This window comes from Pseudochaenichthys georgianus, chromosome 12 (assembly GCF_902827115.2).
Source record: "Pseudochaenichthys georgianus chromosome 12, fPseGeo1.2, whole genome shotgun sequence".
Lineage (NCBI taxonomy): Eukaryota > Metazoa > Chordata > Actinopteri > Perciformes > Channichthyidae > Pseudochaenichthys > Pseudochaenichthys georgianus.
Genome location: NC_047514.1, coordinates 21913147 through 21937010, shown reverse-complemented (window position 1 = coordinate 21937010; position 23864 = coordinate 21913147). Strand labels below are relative to the sequence as shown.

At 40.1% G+C, this 23864-nt stretch overlaps 1 protein-coding gene across 1 annotated transcript in view; it reads left to right on the top strand.

Annotated features, from left to right (window-relative positions):
* The first annotated feature begins 4255 nt into the window (after positions 1-4255).
* lhfpl2a (LHFPL tetraspan subfamily member 2a) overlaps positions 4256-23864 on the top strand; it is a 40237-nt gene continuing 20628 nt past the window's right edge. Inside the window, exons 1-2 of the mRNA XM_034096173.2 lie at positions 4256-4471; positions 20414-20479. The gene's annotated coding sequence lies outside the window, so the exon portion shown is untranslated. The remainder of the gene's footprint in view (positions 4472-20413; positions 20480-23864) is intronic.

Sequence of the window (23864 nt, the reverse complement as noted above, 5' to 3'; positions counted from 1 at the left end):
ATGTTTCTGGGAAAGCACTTCTTACATTGCTGAGGCTACAAATTTGTCATTCGCTTGTTCTGTTAGTTTACTCTACAATCAGAACTCTGCATTTAAAGATGATGGGATAGCTCACTTAATTAGATGTTGCCACTTCTTCTTAAACCCGAGGCCTACGAGTTTCTCAGCTCGACAGCTCACCACTTTAGCACTTCTCATACCCCGTGTGTGGTGAACAACCCCTCCTGTTATTCCATCTTGTCATTATGAGTGTCACAACTCATCTCTTCATATTTTTCAAAGTGGATTTGGTGTGTCTTTCACACTTAATCCTGCCTTTTGACTCGGGCATGTGAAGTCTGTCTCACAGAGTGACAAACACACTCTGATTTGCCTCTGCTGAATCAACAGTGGGATTCACCGCCTCTGACGTCGCCTCCACCCCTATACGTTTTGTTTTTTCAGCTGTAACAAAGCTATCTGTGCCACAACTGTGATGCCCCTGAGAGATATGACAGTGTAAAAAGATATGATAGCTGTCGTGTTGCTCTGATGTTTTGATGATGAGCACATGTGGGACACACACTTGGAAAAAACGTCTGCCACCCTTGATTCCTCTCTGGTATGTCCACAGGGAGACATTGAAGGTTTAAAGTGGGACTGGAATTCCAAACAAGATTGTGTCTTTCTGCTGCCTGACTGTGAAAACAGATTAAAATCATACTGACCAGTGCAGCCAGGAATGTGTTGAACCTTGAGGGGGGAAATCCAACAGCTCATCACACCTAACCAAACATGTGTTGGAATTGCACCATAGATATCAAGGAGGCCTTCTTGGTCCTAAATTGTTATGTAATTAACATTTTGTTTCAGATTCACTCTCATATAGCAGAAGGTGCATCTTATCTTGCTTCTTCTTAAATAACTTTTAAGAGTAATTACAGAAGGAAAGCTTTCGAAGATAATAACTACATTCCTTATTTAACATTATGATACCAGGTATTCAGCATGGGAATGGGCTTAGTATACGTCCCCTACATAAAAAATAAGATATTCAGTCACACTTTAGATTAAAACCCGCAAATTACAATTCAAATATTCTGTTAAATATATATAAAATACTTAAAGTGGTCAGATAAAGGCAATAAGAACAGGTGAAAATGTAATGGGACATTAAACAACAAACCAAAGTATTGGACAAATTCAAAGTTTGACCATTGATGAAAAGTCACCAAGTGATGGTAATCCATCCTGATATGGCAATCCATCTGATATAACACTAGTGTCAGTGTCATGGTAGAGCTAGAGGAAAAGTGTGAGGATAACCAAAGTCTGTATGATTGATCCTCTCGGTCCCATGGACACATCTGTACCACTTTTCATGGCAATCCAAACAATTAAGATATTTCTGTCTGCAGGAGGAATAGCTTGCCACACGTCTCAGTCAACTGGTCTAGGTTCTTCAACTGTTCTCTAGAATTGTATAATAATATCATTTTGAATAAAAAATAATTAAAGGCATAAACAGCAGTCTTTTTTCTACAATGTCCTTTGACATAAGTATGTCAGTGAATCATGGTTTTAAGATAAATGATATGATATAATATTGTATTGCCCAGTAAAAGTGCCGTGTCCCCCAGCAACAACCATACTGTACCCTGTAAGTACAAAGTAACTACATTTTCATTCATAAAAAATATTAACTTTTTCAACGTATTTTTATTTAACCCCTTTATTCCCTAACTTCTCCTTTTCTTGCCTTCTGAATACATATTTTTCCAGTTAGGTACCCAGAATAGGTTCATTATTGATCCCTCATATGTAGTAAATCATTATACTGTAATTGGTGGGTTGTATATTGAACAATCTTTCAAATGGCTACCAATCAGTTGAACAAGTGAGAATTTAAAGATCCACATTGGGAAGCTAACACTGTAGCTCAAACTGCATTTATTGGACGGATTCAATAATGTATTATTTGTTTTAAATTATATATTATATTGGTGTTTCCATTGCACTCTTTTGTGAGTTCATTATGATTGTCGAACTGAAGGTCAGTGAGGGGTTAACAATGATCCCAGGAACCAACTGATTGATAACATCAAGGCTGGTATTATTGACAATAACTGCAGAGCTGTTTGGCTCCCGCACAGAGTCATGAGACTTCCCTTGTGTTCTCACTGCATTCAAATTGGATTTGATTGACCGCGGAGCACAACAAAGAGGGCACAGAGGTCCTGGCTCCAGTTGTTCCCTTCTCAGTCTCAACATTCTCAAAATAGTCCATTTACACTCGTCCAGTGTCGTGCAAAGCATGCATCAATATACACAAGTTGTTGTTTTGCACTATTCCTGCACAGAATCACACTTAATTTGTTAAGAATAAAAGATTGGAGAGTGGGAATGGGAGATGGTGCAAGCAAAGACACATGTCTGGAAAGAATGCCAAGTCTGCTCTCTGCTGTGCAGCATATCAGACATGTTGGACCTGAATAGATGTTTAGCTCTCAGAATGTGAGGCATTGCCTGGTGTGAGCTGGGAGACTTTAGCTCAGCTGTTAGCCTCCCAGTTAAGGTTAAGACTCAGATTTAGAGAGAATGTGACATGATACCGACTACACCCAAATGTAAATGCTATGTAAATAGCTTGATTTAAGGGTGAGAGATCCTTAAGCAACAACTGCTTTAGTAGGTGCAGAATATGTTCAATGCTAACTATACATGAAGAGGAAGTAGATTGGTTGGAGAACAAACTATTCAGATTAATGTTGTAGTTATTGTTATTATCGTTTGGTTTCCATAAAAAGTTAACAATATCATCACGATCATCCATGTCCAATTTGATCCCATCAAAATCCTTGTCGAACTGTTTGCAGTCCAATAAGCATCAAGGTAACACGGTGAGGATCCATGCCTAACTATTCATTTGACTGAAGTGGAACACTTTTATATAAGCTAAAGATAACCAAAAGTCTGTAGATGCCTCAATATTGGCAATAACTGATGGAAAGTCTTCAATCCACGAATTATTAAAAGGACTATTCAGTTGATTGCATATTCTGACCATGAAAAGAAAGCCCTTTATACGCTATAGGAAGAAATGGCTAAAATAACATACACATAATGAATCAGGTCTAGCTCTTCAACCATATGGCTGATATGCATATTGTTGGTCCTATGGCAGAGATGTCATCTTAGTCAAATCCTCTTCAATTCAAACATGAATTAATTTGCATGTCATTTATTGTAAATCTAATGCACCTGGCTCTGCCTCTAATGAAACAGCAATTAAGGATGCTGTTTCCAGCTGCTTATAGACAGTTTAGATACAAAGTAAAAGCATCTAAACAAGCTTTAAGTAACTAAGTAAAAGTACTCAATACGCATTACGCAGATTGACCCATTTCGATATCATGTAAACTAATGTTATGGATTTTAGTTAATGATGTATTAATGTTTGACTGAAATGAATATCAAACGTAACCAGTATTTAATGCTTTCAAAAGAAATGGAGTGGAAAGAGAGTTAAGTAGCATTAAATGAGGCTAGGCTACTCATGTACTGAATACTAAGTTACTTTTCTATCACTGGTTAGTCATTATCCATTATGGGAGAAGTACTAGGTCTTGTACTTGAGTAAAAGTAGAAGAACCAGAGTGTACTTTGTTAAAATTAAAAGTCCTGCAATCACTAGGTTACTCAAGTAAAAGTACAAAAGTATTGGCATTAAAATATACTTAAAGCACCAAAAGTAAATAATACTCATTATGCAGATTGGTCCATTTCAGAATAATATATATGCTATGTTTTGATAATAATTATTGATGCATTAAAGTGTTATCAAAGATGGTAAAGGTGCAGCTAGTTTTAATGACTGTATACTGCAGGGCTTGTGAATTTACTCCAGGTGTAACTAATGTCTTATTTAAGTGTTGATTATATTTCACATCATTAATCCAAAACTGTAAGTAAAAGTTGTTCTGAAGTACAGTACTTGAGTAAATGTTCTTACAGTGTAGTTATTTCCCAACTCTTGTCATGATGTTTGCATTGGGCAATAGCTTTTATTGCAGAAATCTTGGTTTTATGCAGCTCATTTTCTGAAAATGAAAAACGAAATATATTTCATCGCCTGCAGCAACACAGCAGTGGCTATACACATAGATTGTAATTGTATATAGTGGCATTAGATAAATAATGCATGCTCCTGAGTGCAGAGCGAGCAGAGGCGATTGGAGGCTGTGGGAGGTAGCTAACGGCTGCAGTCACTCCCATCAGCGGTAGTCTGTCCGGGTGCAGAAGAGAGGGACGGAACCATTCATTCTTCTGTGGTTCCCGGAGGAAAAACGTGGAGGATGAAGAAGACACACTGAGATAAGAAAACAAAACAGGACCAACCACGACAACTGAAACTACACAAAGAAGAGGACACAAAAAGATTCATCTGGATTTCAGAGGCGTCGCTTAAAAAACGCATCGGCAGCAGTTACACGTAAGTAGTGAAACTCTTTTTTAACACGACTTTTCTAGAACAACAGAGACATTTGTTGCCTGTGAAACAAGCCTACGTTACAGAATATCAGATACACGCTTTGTGACTTTTTAACTTAGTGTTTCCACATATCTTATTGGTGTTATTTTCTCCAAGAGCTAATGTGAAGGGGAAACTCGTGGCAGGAAAGCCGAGCAGACTGATGCTTTTCCAGGCAATGCAGCAGCACATATGCCCCCTATTATGGGATCCAAGTGTGACAGTTATCAGTGAGAGTAACGCATTGAAATCGTCCATTATTACGGTTTTAATCAATATGTTGTCTCAAATTATCAATATAAGAACGGAAATGGGGTTTGAAGTTGGACTGTTGTCATCAAGAGTTGACACACATATTCAATTGATCATGATGTTGACAGCAAATCTTCACAACTCTTAATTTCAAATAGGGCAATTGTATTCCTTTCTTTAAAAAGTCAAATATCAACATAGTTGCCAGTAAATTAACAAACTAATCAGCTCTGATGGGAATAGTCATTAATTGCAACAGTTGTATACAAAGTATAACTTTAAACAACTATTTATTTGCTTTTAATTAATCCATTTAGTCAGACCATGTGCATCATTGCTAGAAAAAGATGGAGGGACGCATGTATGCACAAAAAAACTCCTGCTGAGTCTATAAATGTTGATTAAGGTCCTTAAAAGATTTCTCCAAAGCTCATATTACTGTTTCAAAAAAATTCTTGTTTTGTTTGACCAACAGTTTAAAACCATATGTGAACTTTACTATCAAATAAGGCTAAAAAAATAAGCTGAGAAGTAGTTATTGTTTTGTATTTTGTCTTATTACCTATTAAGCATAACATTCTCCCAGCTCTACATACAACCAAGTTTGGGGTGTTTTCCACGGGGGGCCTATCAAAAGCGTCATTAACCTCAAAACACCTGATCCTTGCACCGTGTGACAGCGGATATATTGAAGGTCTAAGGTTGCTCTGCTGTTCTTACTTCAAGAGAAAGTCAGTCACTGGTCTTGACAAAGTGAAACACAGATTCTTGTCTCACCTGTAGACCTGTGTTTGTGTGCGGAAGAGAAAAGGCACCTGGGGGCTTTTCCTTTTTGTATATGAACTCTTTGGACCATCATTTAACCACATTTAGGAACAATGTTATCTTCATAGGAAGAGCCCTGCAGTACTTTGATTTCTCTCAATAAGAAGCTTTTCCACGTGTGATGCTTACAATGTTTTAAAAGGCAAAGTGTTCATGAGGGATGTTGTGTTTTTGATCCAAACCCCCCAGTCACTGATTCATGTGGTAGGAAACATCAGAGCCTGGACTGTCTTTTTCCAACTGGAATTTGCTTTCTCTGCAACTAGTTCAACACAATAGATGGTACTTTAGTTGTTATTGTTTTCTTATCATGCTAATTGTTGTTGTTCAATGTAGTGTTGTCACTTTAGTACCAGCAGCGGTCTCGCTCATGATTCTATATTCCGTAATTAGTTTGAGACATTTCTTTTTTTTTCAAAGCTTCAGATGTTTAATGATGCTTAGGTCATCACTAAATGAGTGACTAGCATTACAGATGGTGGTTTGTTGGAGTTCACTGTCAGGGTTTGCCAGTGGTTTGAGTGTATGTGCCAGTGCACGTGGTCCCTCAGGGCTCTGTGTTTGGTCCATTAAAAAAGGCTGGCCTTCTTTCATTACGACCCTTAGTTTTGGCCACAAGAAAAGCAAAAAAAAAGTTTGTTCCTCTCTCTTGGCAGCATGACAGCGCAGATGCTTAGGGAAAGTTATTTTATGTCTTTTTTTTACTCTCTTTTCCTTAACTAAATGATAAACTTCCAAAGCATGGAAATAAAATATTACCAGCCTCGTTTTCGGTGCAGTTTGGGGAAAAAATAACTACTCCGCCATTCATTGAGACCACATCATCTGCCTTTTGTGCTTTTTCTTGAGCTTTTATGACAGTGTTTTTGTTATTAATCCAGGATGCTGGCTGCAGTTTATGGGATTGGGTCAGCATATGTCTCCTGGTATGAGGACTGTATCATTGGAGGATTTGATCTACATCTTCTCCATGCCTGATGGAAATCAGACCTGGGCACTATCAGTGTGTGCTTGAAACCATAGCCAGTGCTGTGGTGTCACCATGACCAGAGTGTGAAATCCACTAATTGAACGGCTGCTCTTGTGTCAGAGGTTAAACCAGATGACTCCGGCCGGCTGGGACTAACATCTGGAATACAGTTTGTTACACTAAAGCCCTGCTGTGGATATCCTCCAGTTTAGATGGCCCTGATAACAAGGCTGGTTTATATGCATCGTATTTCCTCAGACTACTGTTGGACTCTTACATGGAGTTAGGATAATCGCTACCCCGGCAACATCTGTTTTTGACAATCTGTGCTTTTTTTTATTCATTATTTAAACCCGACAGTATTCGTTTGTTTCTCAGCAAGTGCGGTTAATAAAACCTTCAACAGGAGCATCCAGGAAACCAACACACACAGTTTTTATTTGATAGTGTGTTTCTGTACTAAAGATTGTTTATTTGGCTCTAAAATTGACGTAATGTAAGGAAGTAGTCCTAACAAATCAGACAAATCTTAACTGGGTCACATTACGTTATAAGGTTTTCCATTGCAAACTTCTAAAAGGAGCTGTGTGTCTAAGTTATTAATGTTTTTAATAGAGCTGCTCCAGAGATGGTCTGTTTTACCGGTACTGGAAAAGTCTGTGTCACAGTCTGAAAAGCGTCCGAGAGGCTTTGTTCCCGGACATGTTCCTCTGTTATCCGTCTGAGGGCTGTCACATAAAAAACTCAAGTTTGAACACATTTCAATCTAATGTTATTTTTCTTGATTTAATTTGAACTCAACCTATGAATCCAGCCGAAAACAAAAATGCACAGTAGATATGATGAATGAACAAATTCTTCATCCGTGCCATAAGCAAAGAAATAAAAAAAAAAAGCCTAGTTAGCTGGCAACAGGACTTTCAAGCTGAAGAATGTGCTCATTGAAAAAGATAGTATATCATTTGTTCCCGTCTTTCAAACAGTAGTTCCAGTTTCGATTAAGAATATGAAGTGATCGCAGACAGAGAGCTCTTACTGGTTGTGTCCTTTGTTTATACCTTCTAGTACATTAATTAATGAATTAAGTCACTGAAATTGGGTCTGTTAGTGAGTCGTAATGTTAGTTTTGGTAGCTTTCCAAATTAAATGCTCATCCCTACCCTCCATCAACCTCTGAGTTTCATGTCAGTGAGTTACTGTGGTTTTACAACTTGTCAGAGAGCAAAACTGAAGCTCAAACTGTATCACATCCATGTGAAATGTAACAGTGTCCAGCAGCGTTTACATGATGAGTTTTCTCATGTGGCCTTTTGTTCTGAAAGGGGTCCGACCTATCAGGCAAAAGGCACTTTTTGATGTCTTTTTGATGTCTTTTATACATAAAGATGTGTCCCCGGTGTGTCGGGGAAATCACGCAGCGTCAGAAAATAAAACCCTCTCTCTTTTCCTCCGTACTCAAATCTCTAAAAACGGGGCTACAACGGAGCTGATTCAGATTTGTGTCCGATATGACGTAATATCGGAAATGTAGGCTGGCTTTACACCCACGGCCCTATCAGAAACGTTGCTATCAGAAACAACGCCCGACTGTTTTGGACGTAATATGGTCGGTGCATGTTTGCATTAGCATCTCTAACACTCAGAGCTAACCTGTACTGCACAGAGCATGTGTGTGAAGAAGCAGGACATAAAAAGGAACTCACCTTGTGGTATAACCGGCAAGAGAGAAAGCCTTTGAGCTCCAAACTGTTTCAGAAATAATCCTTGATAATCCATGATATGGCGTTTCATCGCCACGTAATGTGCCGGTAGAATCTCCCGCAAGAGCTCAGCCCCCTCCTTTTTTTTATATAAAAGCTTTATACCCCAAATCAGCACTTTTGAAACAGGAAGTGAAATAGAGGGATATGAGGCATGGCTAGAATGGGTGATCTGTTTGGTATTTTGAGCAAAACACTTCATAGACATGTTTTTTATATATTTGTATATATCTGAGACCTATGCTACTGCCTAAAAATAGCATGATAGGTGCCCTTTAAACCACTGATTTAACTCTCCTAACCCTCCACAGAATGATACGAAACCTTCGTGTTCTCTTTATGTGTGTCTCCCCCCCCCCCCCCCCCCCCCCATGTGGGGCAGTCATGCACACTGATTAGATTAAGCAGCGCTTGAGCTAATCACCCTTCCCTCCTCTGCTTACTCCTCGCCCTCCATTTTCTCCGACTCTCTCTCCGTCCTCTTGGCCCCCCTGTGGCACCCAGAGATGAGCCTCTCCTGGGGGTACATCTACCTCCAGCGGCTCTACAGCCTGCCGTTTACTGGGAAACCAGCAGGGTGTGGCCCTCCATAATAACAAAGCCCTCATCCTACACTTGTCCCCTCTGTCTATTGAGGGTATGTCTGTGTGGAACATAGCCTCTCCAATAGAAAGAGACATCCAAAGAATGACTTGTGGAGGTCAGAGAGGGGGGAGCTGGACCCCCCTGTCGGGTGAAATGAGGAGAAAGAATCTGCAGTGGGTTTAGTTCCTTTGTGGCGAGCGGGGGGTCAGTCTCAGGGGAAAGCACGGTAGACGGACGGTGCGTTTTGCAGCTGCATGGCCCCCGGCACTATATCTAGTCCCTGAGCAACTGCAGGCTCATTAAACTCTGCTTCTTGTGTTCAATTCAGTTTGTGGCTCTTATTCAGCGTTGCATCTCCTGTGTTTTCCTTCCTGCCAAGCATCCTGTATTTTTCTTTTAACCAGCTAGTCTTGTATCAGACATGTTTGAATATTGATTAGCTGGAACCGTAGTCACTCGGGGAGCTCAGGCTCACAGCTGTATGCTAATCATTAAGGGTTATGACCCTCCACAATAGGCAGTCTGTGTGTAATGTGCGATAAGGCGGTATCATATGCTCAGTTTGGCTTAGGTCATGGAAAAGGCTTTAAGCTGTATGGAGCAGAATACACAAGATTGCACATTGTGTTTGTGTAACAGCTGAATGTCATAATTTGCTATCAAGCTGTAGTTGGTTCACAGTTTGTTTTAGAAAAAGACAATCAGCACAAAGAGATTTAGTCTATTCATCAATTTATTTGTAAACGGGGGTTGTAGCTTATTATTTTTCATTGACAAAGTTTCATCTTTAAACAAATAGTTTCACATTTAGGGAAATATATTCACTTTCCATAAACAAGGGCAATACCACTCTCGTATGCTAATTGTGAAACTAGAGCTAGCAGGATGTTAGCCGAGCTTAAAAGCTAATCAGGGCTCTTTCCAAAGGTAAATCAAATAGAGGACTAACACCTCTAAAGCTCACTTATTAACACCCTGCATCTTGTTTGTTTAATCTGTAAACAATGTAAGTATTACACAACGTTATCAAAAACCACTAGCCTCCTGCTTCTATTTTTTCTAAGTTAAGCTACGTATCTGCGTGCTAGGTCTAGCTTAGTGCAAACCTAAATGAGTGTTGTCAATCTTGTCATATACAGTAGCGGTAGCTTACCTCCTAGCAAGAAAGGAAATCCGATAATATATTGAACTTTTGCTTCAATAAAAAGTCTACATTAGGTGGAATTAGTACGGGTTCAATGGTACAAATGATATAAACTGATAAAATAAAGTAAATCCTCACATTTAATTGTCATTTTTGTTAGATAAATGAACTCTTTCTGTCTAAGTTTCATCATGCGTTTAAGATCACTCCACTCTTTCGAAACAACAGACATATGTGTCTCTATCGCTGTCCTTTTTATTGTCTGCTAGTCTAAAATCAATCAACTAAACAACTCTAGTCATTTAAGGGAGATATTGATTGACCTTTTAACTTAAGCCTAGCTCCAAAAATCCCCTTGTCATACTGGTCAAGCTTCCACTTTCACTTGCTTTTACTGTAACTTCTGAGCACAGAGTAATATGGTTTCCATGAGGAGGGTTTCACCAGCACCATGGAAACAATATTGTGTTTTGGACTGGACGGTCACCGGTCATTACCAGCCCTGCCACTGGTAGCCAGAGAGCAGCAGGACCAACGGCTCAACGCTCCCTCTGTCTTTCTCTGCATCCTGTCTTGGCCGATTTTTTAAATAGTGGTAACTCATGCTAAAATATAAAGCAGGTCATGGTTTGACCTAATCCTGCTCACATTACTAACTGTATTCATAGTAGTTGACCGTTTCCCCCATTAGTAACTGTTTTTATAGTTGTAAGAGTTTCCTTTCTCCAACAATAGCGTTTTATTTCACAACGGTAATGTTGATTTTTAAACACAGAAGCAGGCTCTATTATGTTTACACGGCAACCATCAATTCACACTCCAACATCTATACATGGGTAATATCAGAATATCCCCTTTTGTGTTTTTTTGTTTTTAAAAGTCTCAGTTTTGGGGGGAAAGGTTTAGCAGAACGTTTTAAGGGGTGCTTGTGTGCAAAACCCTGGAAACTTCCGTCAGCTTTTCCTCTAATCTCCCCTCTGGTCATTGAGCAAAGGTCTGCCTAATGGCCTGTGCAGCTGTGAATTGATTTGTAGTGTGAGGGCTCTGCAGGTGAGGGTGACTGAACTGGGATGGGATAATGTTACAGCACCTGTGGGACCACACAAACTTCAGCACACAAACTAGCCTTGTTGTGAGAGTTTTTTACCCCAATGTTTTGTTGGTAAATTGGGAGAAAGACTTGGATTCTTCCCTATGATTTTAAAACACGATCAGATCATACACCCCAAAGCTCCAGCCATTATAACAAGCTGATACAAACAGGGGTAATTGAATTAAATCGGCATTTACCCGGCTTGTTTTCCCAGCCACAGATGCATCCTGTTTGATCCAATCTCAGGTATGATCAGCACCGACATGACTCCGGTTAAATCAACAGTTTCAGGTTCAGCCCAGAGTCAACTCTCCCTTCTACACTGAACTCATAACCTTTCAATTAAAGTTATTTACCAAGGGAAAGCATCTTTGAAACAATAATAGACGCTTCTGCAAGCAAAAGTGGGTGTTTCTATAATATTTACCCCCAACTGTCTTGATCGGGTTGACATCTTGCTCAACCGAAGCCTTCATAAAAGATGCATACTTGCAGGGAATGAGGCATTTCTTTGTTTGCTGTTGTCATTTGGGCCGGCCTTCGATAGTTAAGTGGTATTTGCACATCTGAAGACAGCAGGGATTACGCCGTCCCTCGCTGCGAGGCAGAAGGGAGAGTAAACACAGGCTCAAGAAAAGGGATTCACAGAGGGCAGTAATGATAGTCTGAAGAGACAGAGCGGAGCATAAAGGAAAACAAGTTTCAGAGAAGAAAGAGCAAAGAGCAGAAAATAAATGACTGAAAGAGAAGGTTAAGCTTTTGTTTCACAATTAAGTTCAGCGGCTCTGGTCAGACATCTGTGATCCATCTCCCAGGGGCAAGAGTCTGGAGCTGCCTTTGTGCCCCCTTCCTCCCCCTCCTCCCCCTCCTCCCCCTCCTCCCCCTGCTCCCCCCTACACCAGCGCCATGACTTCCCTTTGACATCCTCCGTGCCCCAGAGACCATTCACTCTGTGGGGAACCACTTTTTTAATAGCTGCCTCCGACCTCCACGAGTCATGTCGAATATTTACATCTGAGAGGCTCATATCCACACGGATTTGGTTTTGAAATATTGTTTTTCCTCTGATTTTCCCTTCTTTTCCAACTAAGCTGACTTTTTTGACTATTTAACTGAACCCATTTGGTAAACCGTCTCCAAAGTGCATTGATTTTAAAATATCTGTACTGTCATTTAGGTGCAAAATGAAGCTATTCCAAAAGGCAGACAGACAGACATGTGATACACCTTCAACAAACAGTGCCGGTTGGTTAAGACAACTGCGTGAATGTCTTCGTATTCTGTTTTGGTTTGGCTGAGCACACATTGTACTGTAGCTGTTCATTGTCAACATTTTCTCTCCTGATTTCATTTTGAAAACCTCAAGGCACCGATCTGACTTATCGAAATGAGCCAGATAATGTCATTTATAGCAGAAATGTTACATAATTACAAAGACAAAAAAACAGTTGAGCGTTAATTGTTCATGTCATGTGATTTTAGTTCCATAATGACAGCAATCGATTGATGCGTTGAACGCTTTCATTCTTGGCTAAAACATCACTAAACTAAGGGCACAAAGAGTAACATGTTAAATAATGTGTTATAAAACTTTAAAGGGTGTTTAAAGTTTCACCCAAATTATACTTCTTACTTACCTCTAGTGGGATCTAGCCACAGACCTCGCTGTAAATGTTTTTTTACTGGAACTACTTTTCACCTAAGAAATAGTCCCTATGAAAACTGTTGACATAGTAACCTAGGACACTGTTTCGTTAATTATTCCTCGCTAAAATGTCGCTTCTGATTGCATTTAGCATCACAAAAAAGAATATGTTTACCTTTCTTTGATTAGGAAGGAAGCAGAAAAATCTCAGGGATGTATGTTTTTGTTTTCTGATGAATTGAGCGGAAAATGCAAGGTGTGGACCATAAAACTTTCAACACCTAAACGGCAGCTAAATTCAGGCAGTTTAATGGCCCTCATGCACTTTCCAGATCATGTAAACACTTGGCATCTTCTCAGGATGGTTAGGCACGGTAAAGCAGTCGTTAAGGCTCCGTTACTGAAGGGCCACTAGATTCCTGGGGGCCAATGGCCCGTGACACTAGTGGGAATCTTTATCACTGTGGGTTCACAGGTTCAGAGGCTAGACAGGAAAGATGATGCCTCGAAAAGACAATTACAGACATGATAACACAATCGAGCGAGGCTGCAGCACATATACTTTTGAGAAAGGAGGGGTGTGTGTGTGTGTGTTTGAACTCACGTGAAACCTCTTTGCACATTATGTCTGTCATCATGTCTGGGAGAAACTTGGCGCGCATCCAATTCAGAGAAATTACCCTCCTATCCACATTAAAGGGCACTTAATACACCTGTCTGTTATCATATAAAGATAGAGAGAGACCTTTCAGAGACCTCAAACATGACTTCACCACATCTGAACAAAGAAAATAAGTTGAAAGTCAGTTAAAAGTCATATGTTTTCAATCTCTTCTTCTTCTTTGATTCCATATCTGTTACTTTTTTTTGCCTTAAAAGCGCTTTATCTCTAATAAGAATTATAAACCAGCCTCGCTGAATGCAGCCATGTGTTGTGTTTAACATTCAGCTAACAGACTAATCACTGCAAGGTGATGTCATCTGTGTGTGCGGTCTGTGGTTTACAGGCAGAAACACACACACAAATGTATATGCATGTATGTAAGCACACACACACACACACACACACACACACACACACACACACACACACACACACACACACACACACACACACACACACACACACACACACACACACACACACACACACACACACACACACACACACACACACACACACACACACACACACACACACACACACACACACATACGAGAGGAAATTGGATAGAGAGTGTGGATAATCATTGCATTAGTGCAGAGTGTGTAATGCCTGAGGGAGTTAAGAGCACCTCGTGTTTTACTTCACAGACCCAGGTCTTTTGTAACGGCTTGTGTTAAGTGTTTTTTTTTTAGGAGGTGGAAAGGGGTGTGTGTTTGTGTTTGTATCAAAGAGAATTAGAGAGATAACCAGGGAGATAGAGCTGGACGTTAGTGGTGTGGGATCATCTGAAGATTGATTTTTATGTTCAGATTATTCTTTTAAAGAAACTAATGACCATATTTAAAAAACACATCAGAAGTAAAGCCTTTCTTTTTCTTTAAAAAAATTCAAAGGTACGTGAAAACCTTCAGCATAGATTAATTAAGCTGCAGCAGCTAAGGCTAACATTTTATGCAGCTTAAAGTATAGTAAAATAAATAAAAGTTTCCTTTAAATTCTGGGCCATTTACGAGTGAATACAGCGACTAAAGCGTAGTGTTTTGTTTCCTACTGTAAAAAATAAGTGGAAATGTGCTAGTGTTTTCATACTTGACTCCGTGTCTGCCTTTTTCTATTGCAGCAGTAGCATAGGCTTATGGGTAATGTAGTATTAAGACCTTTCCGTACCAAAATGACACGCAACATGCTTTCTAAGAAACAAAATCAGAATAATTAAACTTACTTTTACAGGTTTGTTAGATATTTTATCCGCCTCTGTTCACCAACATTGAGGAGATCGTTTTTAGAAAGGAAACTTAAATGCATATAAACCATCTTTATGAGCGTCAGCGTTGTTTTTCGCCCCCAGTCACTGTCAGCAGACTGAGCTCGCACCTAAACCCGAAGCGGAAGCTGCACAGGCTCCAGAACCCGACGGTTTCTCCTGCTCTCTTTGAAGAGCTCCTGGCACGGCTTTCAAAGCCCCTCTGTCTCAGCGCTGGCTCCTAAAATAATGTGCTGTAAATGTAATACAGCTGCCCAGCTGAGCGGGAACTGACGATGCTTATTATTCTCCAGAACAATAATTGCTTTTATTTATGCTCTTTTGCGATTTTTCTATTCAACATTTCATGAATTCTACACGACCAAGTTAAGCGTCGTTATCAACTAACACTTTGTGTTTAATTTCGGACTGGAAATATTGTCCCACATGTACGATACTCAATCCACTGAGCGGTTTATGTGGTGCTGATGCAGCAACAGTTTGATAGTCCTGTAAAAAATGTTCCAGTAAAACACACACACACTCACACACTCACACACACTGCCTGCGGAGCAAAATCATGAAGTCATTGTTGGTCGTGTCTGTTTTGTGTTGAATATGAATAGACAGCAGCTGTAATGTCCATTGATTGTTCCAGTCTTTAGACAGGGGGCTTACACTTCCAAAATACGCATTGTATTTCTCTAAACTCCAAAAACAGCTGTTCAGATGAATGTTATTTCCTAAAAATCTAGTTTTTACACTCTGTACTTGAAGTATTTGGCTTTTGGATCAGGTGTACAAACATCTATCTGTGTGTATTTGTACTCTTTAAATATTTGCTCATTCTGCGATTGCTCTAAATCGCTTGTTTGAACACTTTGCAAAAGCAATGCATTGCAGTGATTTGTGTTAGAGAGGGAATGGGTCTGGTAAACTGGATGCTTCCTAACACCTGTGTTTTGTATGTTAGCCTCAGGGACGAAGGGGGGGCTGGTTCTTTTAATGAGAACACTCTGTTTAGCCTCACATACCTCTCATTACTGCCCAGAGAGTGAACAGAAGAAGAGAGGATTGGAGCCACGAACGGTAAACAGATGCTCCCGGTACCGGAGGATGCATTATTAGTGCTTGACGTGTCACAGTTTTAATAAGTCTCCCTTGGTTAGAGATTAAACAGAATCCACAAGTTGCCCCTGCATGTGCTACTGAAACACTTAAAGGGATAACTTTTTGGGAAAGCAGTTGGAATTAGTTTCTTTCTAGGGCTTAAATGAGAAGACCAAGCTACAGTTAATGTACCCCAAAATAAAGACGAAAACCGAAGACAGTTTGGCTGCAACCTCCATTAATAACAATAATTTTCACCATTGATACATGTGCCATACAACCACTTTCTTTATTAAAATTACAATGCAAGTACAACTCTATTTATATAGCAACCTTCTCAACACGAATGTACAAAGTGCTTTACATACAGTACACAATACAAAATGCAATGACTGACCAGACTGACCAGTTTCCTTTGAATGGAAGTCCATGTTGTTGGTTAGCTGTCTGAAAAGCATCCGGGCGGGGCACCCTGATTGAATATGTTTGATTGATGCATGGATTTTCAAGATGATTTGTTTTAAGATACTGTAGCAGGAAAAAATGGTTGTCAATACATACTTCCACACAAGAAAACGTCACTAAATGTCTTGTTTTGCACAATCAAAAGTCCAGAAACAAAAATAATGCAACGTACTATCTGATAATAGGAAGAACACCAGCAAGTTCTCACAATTGAAAACCTGAAACCATCAAAAGTTTGGCATTTTTTGTAAAAAAAACAACATTTTGACTGATATATTATATCATTGCAGCTCTAGGCCAAATGTAAAAAACTAGTGCCTCCAAAGCTCAGTAATTAACATTTTATACCTTGTTTTTTTTAAACTGAAACCAATACTAACTCCATGAAGTTTGTAATCTGGCAATAACCCCCCTGTATAACCACAACTCTATGTATTAAACATAATAAGAGTTGCTGGTAAGAGGTAGGTCCCCTTGCTTTAAGTTGTATCTCTTATATTAAACAGATATGAGAGAGATACCAGTGTCTCTCTTGGCAAGATAGAAAATAGGTTGATAAACCAAATGTTCCTTTTTAAATGTTGACCATCCAGCTCCCCTGTTCCCACAGCCCCTACATACTATAAGAAAGACCCTTTTGTGGTGGGCCTGGCTGCAGTGAGCATACCTACAGACATCCCCCCTGTCCCCACATAATAACCTGCCTCCAGCTGTGGAAGCTTCACCAGCTCCGCTCCACACAACCAGTGCCTTAACTAAGAGGTATTTCCAAGTTTTCTGCATTTTTTTTTTTGGCATCACTTTAAATGGTCTGCGAAGCAGCTGGAATGCCACACTTTGGGAAAATCCCTTCAATTTTTGTATCCACTTCTGTAATTGGAAAAGGCCCAACAAAGAGTTACCCTACAGAGTTTCTCCTCAGGACAAAACTCTACTGAGGCTGTAGGAATATTATTGTTTTTTTTTTCATTCACAATTTACTGTTATGTTTATCCGGCCCTTATCTCTGTGGCTGAGAATTTCGTGGAACTTATCTGTAAAATTGAGGTTCCTGTTTTCATCCCCTGTGCTTCATCAGTTCGCAGCGTTAGAAAAGAGATCAGCCAGTGTGTAAACTACTCACAATAACATGTACAATGACATTTAAACGATCTAACTAAAACACCGCAGATGTGACATCAGGTTGTATAGGGCTCTTTCTCTTCCCCCCTAAGTTAATAAAAGATACAGAAGTCTAAACGTTTCATTCAATGATTTAGAGGCCTGCAGTACGGTTGGTATGTTGTTTATTAGTGTAGGGATCCGTGGGAAGCTTCTGTGGGAGTTTCTGTGTATTATCTCAGGCTTATTCCACGGTTTTTGTAGCAAATTCACTGCTTGCTTTTCCACTGTTTGAACCCAATGCTAATGTTGATTATACCTTATTCGATTGCGTTTAATTTCCTTATCAGAATATCACTTTACATAAAAACAAAGTCAGTGTTTTTCGGAAAACGCCTGCTGCTGTAGGGCAGGCCAGGACATAAGAGGATAGAAACATGTTGTAGCTCTAGAAGTCATATGTTTGGCAGAATGATTTACAATAGACAGTCTATGGTTAATTGATATACATTTTGTTTGTTTATGAGGATGCGCCCTGAGCATGCTGATAAATGAAAAGCATTGTCACAGAAACAATGTCTTCATTGTGACGTCGGTCATCTATCAGTACACACATCCTCTTTTTGAGATGTACCAATCTAATCTGCTCCATTTATCCAAGGGAAGTAATCATGTGCACTGTTATTGGAAGGCTCTGCAATCCTGTACATGTTGTCACTATTGAGTTCAGACTATTGACCTGACTGTTAACCCGGCTGAGTGCTGCTCTGTCTGTACAGTAACCAATAAAAAGACTCAACAGGGTTGGGTAAACCGGGAACAGTCAGCCATTAGTTAATTATCTACAGCGTGATGTATGTGAGTCATTAGTATGAAGAGGCAGTAACCTGACCTGCTGCTCACTATGTTGACTTTACAAGGCTCCTATTGAGGTTTCCTTAGTCAGCCCTTAAGGACAGATTGCATTCTTGGATCATGGATTAATTGATGCTGTGATTAAGTAGTCGTATTTGTAGCAGTGCTTCTGCTAACTGTTGTTATTATTGAAGGGAGATTGCCTCCACCAATGTATGAAGATATTCTTTTGCTTTTTTTATGAAACGCAGCATTAAAGCAGCATGATTTTCTGCCCACTTAGGGCATAACGTAAACAACACTTTGACATTTTCCTTTTAGTGTTGTTTAAGTGAACAAATAGTTGCCTTTCAAATATGCAAAAGGCACAGGGCAAGAGTGTCATTCATTGTTCAATCTCTGTTGTAGCTCTGTTTTTGGTCTCCACCACGTCCTGATGGAAATATCTGGCTCTTCAGCTGCTCAATAATACACTGTGCTTAATAACTTGGGTCAACTGCTGTTTTAGTGCTGGGCAGGTACTGTAGTGTACAGTTAGTTTATCAAAGTTGTTTTTCTGGTGAGATGAACCAAAACTGTACATTTAAACGTCCTGTAAAACCAAAAGAGTGGGCTAAAAAATGTCTTAGTACTTTTTAGAGCTGGGGGGGAACTGTAGAGTTGTGTGATAATTCTCTGTGGGATTATCATTGGGGGAAACCTCATTTTATACATGGTCATTTGAACCACTGCTAATAGAGATGTCCCGATCACGTGATCGGGGATCGGAGCCGATCACGTGATTTTCAAAAAATCGGGGATCGGGATTTTTTTTTTTTTTTTTTTTTTTATAAAATATTTTTTTTAATTTAATGTTACAAAACAAAAATGACCATGTTCACGTCTTAAAGTCATCCTGAGGACTAAGTTTTGGTTTTTCTTTTGGTCTTGTTTTCAGACCTGGTTGCTTATTTCTCTCAAATCTGGCAACAGAGTGGGCGCAGTGTCTAATAGTAGCAGTAAGCTAACGAGAGGCTACGTTCAGCTGGTGACTCGGGAGTCGGGACAGAGAAAATGTCAGGAGTTTGGAAGTATTATAAAATTGAAAGCGAAGGCAGTGTAACAGCCAGATGCAATGTTTGCACGGCGGAGGTTCCTCGTGGTGGAAAGAACAGAGCTACGTTCAACGCGACCATTCTAATACGCCACCTGAGAAACAAACACCAACAACAACACGGCGAGTACACAGCGGACACTCAGGTAACGGCACTGAAACAACCGACACTTTCAGAGACTTTTAAAAGGAAAGAGAAACGGCCCCAGAACAGAGAAAAGGCCAAACAAATAACAGCCAAGATAGCTGAATTCATCGCATTGGATGACCAGCCGTTATCTGTTACCTTTTTTTTCTCTTAATGCATTGCATAAAGATCGGATCGGGAAAAATCGGTATCGGCAGATTGTCAAAATCAAATGATCGGAATCGGATCGGGAGCAAAAAAAGGTGATCGGGACATCCCTAACTGCTAATATATAGAAATATTGATTTGGTTCAACCTACTGTACAAGGAAAAGAGCAAAAGGGATGTATCGCACAACAAGGCCATCCAGGCACTATTTAAACCATCATCTAGTGAATAAATGTGATCATAAGATGAATACTTGCTTAATCAAAACAGCCTTTTGAGTTCTCACAAGTTGAAGTTGAGTAGAAGCAAAAAGCTGAAATGTGTTGTACACAAAGAAATGAGTTAAAGTTAGTTATCCACCAGTTGGACCCATGTTTCAATATCTCTGTTGATTTCAGATTGAAATGAGGTTGTGGGGAAATGGATTGTGGTTTTGAAAGCACCTTTCGCACAGGGTTTACCATTTATCCCTCTTAGTGATTTGGCTGGATTATATAATCCACACACAATGTGTTGTTGTGCTAAACATTATGCGACTTTCCCACAGGGACCCACGTCACATCAAGCGAGGTTTGCAAGCATCAGCGTCTCTTTTTTTATGAACATGTGAAACAGTTTAAACGTTTGTTCTCCAGGTGCAGCTGCTTGTCCGTCTCAGGTTTAGATGGAAAATACCAGTGAGCTAAAAAAAAGATGCTCATTAAAGTTGTGGAGCCACCAATGAGTGAAGTGTGTCTCTCCTGAGATGGGATGGTTTTGTGATTTGGACTCATCGCTGCATTGTCCTGCTGTCTCCACAGGTGGTGAGAGGACTCTAACGTCATCTGGATTCAACTGAAGAACTCGTCTCTGCGTCCACACCAGAGGTATGTGTTGTTTTTGTCTGAGGTGTATTTAATTTAATTGCATCTCCACTCTTTAGTCCACTCACATGTTCCTTTGTGGAGCTTTTCCTCTGGAGATGTAAGACCCTTTGGAGTTGTGTCGACTAACAAAACAAGCAGAAACGTGGCTTCCTGCTTTTCTTGTTATATTATTGGGGTTCCTGGCACCTGCCTCTTCCCGGTGGAAACACAAGCTGTTGTCATGGCCCCTATTGTACCGGCAGGTGTAACATCACTGCGTTAAAGTTAGCTTCTTACTGTGAGCAATTGCTTCCAACACACAGTCATCTGTGGAAGTCACAACCGTTTTGTTTTTCTTTATTTGGCATTTCCCCTGCACTTTTCTCACTTGTTTTAAGTGGATGATGCTCTGTTGAAGAGTTTGCACAGTTACAGTTTTGGAGTTGTTTTGTTTAGTTGTCAAGCCAACGTCAATCAAATCTGATCCACACAGATCTGAATACAAGCTTTTCTCTAAACTCTTTATGTATTAAAAAACTACCACGAATGTATTTAAATGTATCTGAACTAGTTTCTTATTTTGTTGTTGTTGAATTTGACATCCATTGCCTTCAATGTATTTATATAGAAATGGACATGCAGCTAAACACAGGGACAATAAAGCTGAACACGGGTATCACATTTTAATTACTTTTTACACGTATATATATTTTAAAGTGTAGACAACAACAACAACAACAACAACAACATTTACATTTGTAATTAGTAACACATGGTTTGGGCTTTTAATTGGGGCCTCACAATTTGAGATTGATTTCTTTTTTGGATACATTTAATGGCATGTGGAGTTAAATCAACCATTGATTTATAGCCAAACCTCATGCAATTGTATACAATAGCTATAAGCTTCTGGATTTCAAGGACAGCTCAGCATTTGCAATGCTGTTGAATTTTGTGTTTCGCTTAGAAGTGTTATTTATCTTATTATCTTTTCCACTTAACGACCCTATGAGTCATCTTGTGTCCCCCGTGTTCAATCCTGTGGACTGCGGCCAATGTGACCTTTAGTAAACTGAATAGGAAACGGCATCTTAATCAGCTCCAAGTTCATGCTGTTGTATCTTCATTGTCTTCCACGCTGACTGTCCGGTGTGTTTATCAGGATGAACCAGGAAGTTGGGGGTGTTGGTGTGTGGGTGCCTGTTTTTCCAATATGGAGGAAAACAACGTGGTGAGAGATAATGAGCAGGGACCACCTGTGAAGGTCATTTCAAAGTGGAAAGCCCCCTGCTAAGATAACAAACGGAATAATAGTTTGTCACTTTGCTGCTAAAATAGGGAGACTTTATGTCAGCGGCCCACTTCCTGTTATCTCACACTTGTTTTTGACTTCACTTGTTTTTGTCTTTCACATAAACGGGAACAGGCTGCCCCTTAGGTTTAACCTTTGAATTCAGTTTAAACACACTTATCAGGAAGTTTGATAAAAAACTCATGTGTTATATGTTAATACCCTAAGCTGTTATCCAGAGATCATTTATTCTGGAAATATGAGACATGACCGTTTTTTATTCATCCTGCCATGTCAGCTTTTAATCAGACACATTGTTCCTATTGTGTCTGCAGGATACCACAGCGGTGTCCAGTGTGAAGTAATCTTTTTATATGAAAAGCGGGACTCTTTGTCTGCAAGTGAAAGCATTTACACATCTCACTTTACTCCCCGAAACCGGTCTGACAATAGCAACACGCTTCTACATTTCTCAGCTTCCCACCTCTCCGTTTTGTCTTCCGTGTCTCCTTTTCACTCAGCTTCTCTCCTCATTTGTCTCCATCCCTCAGCTCCTCGCCTCCCACTCATGTCGTTACCGTGATTTGCCAAGGGCCTGCGAGCGGGGATGATATCACTTGATACTTTTATTATCCGAAACTCGAGAGAAACCCGGTGCCAACGTTCCTCGGCTGTGCTTACTTTTGATTTTTTAGGAGGGTATCGGGTTAAGCATGGAGTGCCCACCAACGGCAATGGTTCTGCCTCCCTAGGGGCGTTTTGATAAAGCGGCCATCTCAGTTTGCAGGGGAGTTAGGATTAAACTGCACTCATCCCAAGCACAAAACACGGTGAGAACAATGCCCTAGAGAAGAAGGCGAAATACCATCCACCCGCCGCAGCAGAGCGGCTGATTTCCTGAGTCTGGCCTGGAAAACAAAAGGGATTTGAAGTGGAAGGACTTTCCTCCTGCGACCCCTGTGTTTACGGTCCCCGGGGCTGTTTGAAGGGCTAAGGTGGGGCTGGAAATGATTAGGCATAATGGACACAGTGTTAGGCCTCAGGGCCCCCAAACTCCGCAGCTCTTTAACAGTGGGAACCAGAGTGAAGTGCCGGGCTCCTCAGGGCTCCCCAGAAAGCAGCACTCAGGAATTAGGTGTCAAGAATGTAGCTTCACATTTCTTGGTTATTATTCCTTTAACAAAAAAACGTAACCTCTGGCAAATGTCAAATATCTGCAAGGTGATATACTGTCAAATGTATTGTTAATTAAATGTCGCATGGAAGGACAATTTGTAGTTAATGTACTGCTTAAACTGCCTTAGGCCCAGCAGGGATTTAAGCTACATGCTCATGCTTAAAATGATAATGTCCTCATGCTGTTTAACAGCTATAATGGTGACCTTGGTAACAACTTTCTTTGGCGTGTTACCATGCTTTCTTCTGCTAATTGGCACTAAACACAATCACACAGCTGAAGTGTAAAACATTCTTAAGTTTTGAAGGAATTTGAACATAAACAAAGTATTTTTTAAAGTGAATATTTTAATGGGAATGCTGATACACCAATATCTGTTACGGTTCTTCAACAAAACGTTCACATGTAAGAGATGTATCTCTCATTCAGAACAATGAAAAGGATGAAGAATGAAATTACTGCACATCACCATGGAAACCTTTGATCTCTGTTAGCTCAAATATAAACACCTGTGTCAATGAAACACGATGATGTCATAACTCCAACTGAAATGCTCAGAGCAGCAGACTTCAGATAATGGTTAATGGTCCTGCCCTCAACAGCTCTACATCAAATATGATGTTACGTAATGTGGTGTTACTATGGCAACGCATCCCTCGCCATAAAACAGCAGCGGACTTCAGATAATGGTTAATGGTCCTACCCTCAACAGCTCTACGTCAATTATGGGATGTCATCATATGCCGTTTCCATGGAAACGCATCCCTCGCCATAAAACACGATGTCGCTGTAACCCCAATGGACACGGTCCGATCGCCCCCCAAATTTCGCTTGTATATCACCGGTCCATGCCTCAACAGCTCTACGCCAAATCTGAGATCTCACCATAGGCTGTTGCCATGGAAACGCATCCCTCGCCATAAAACACGATGTCGCTG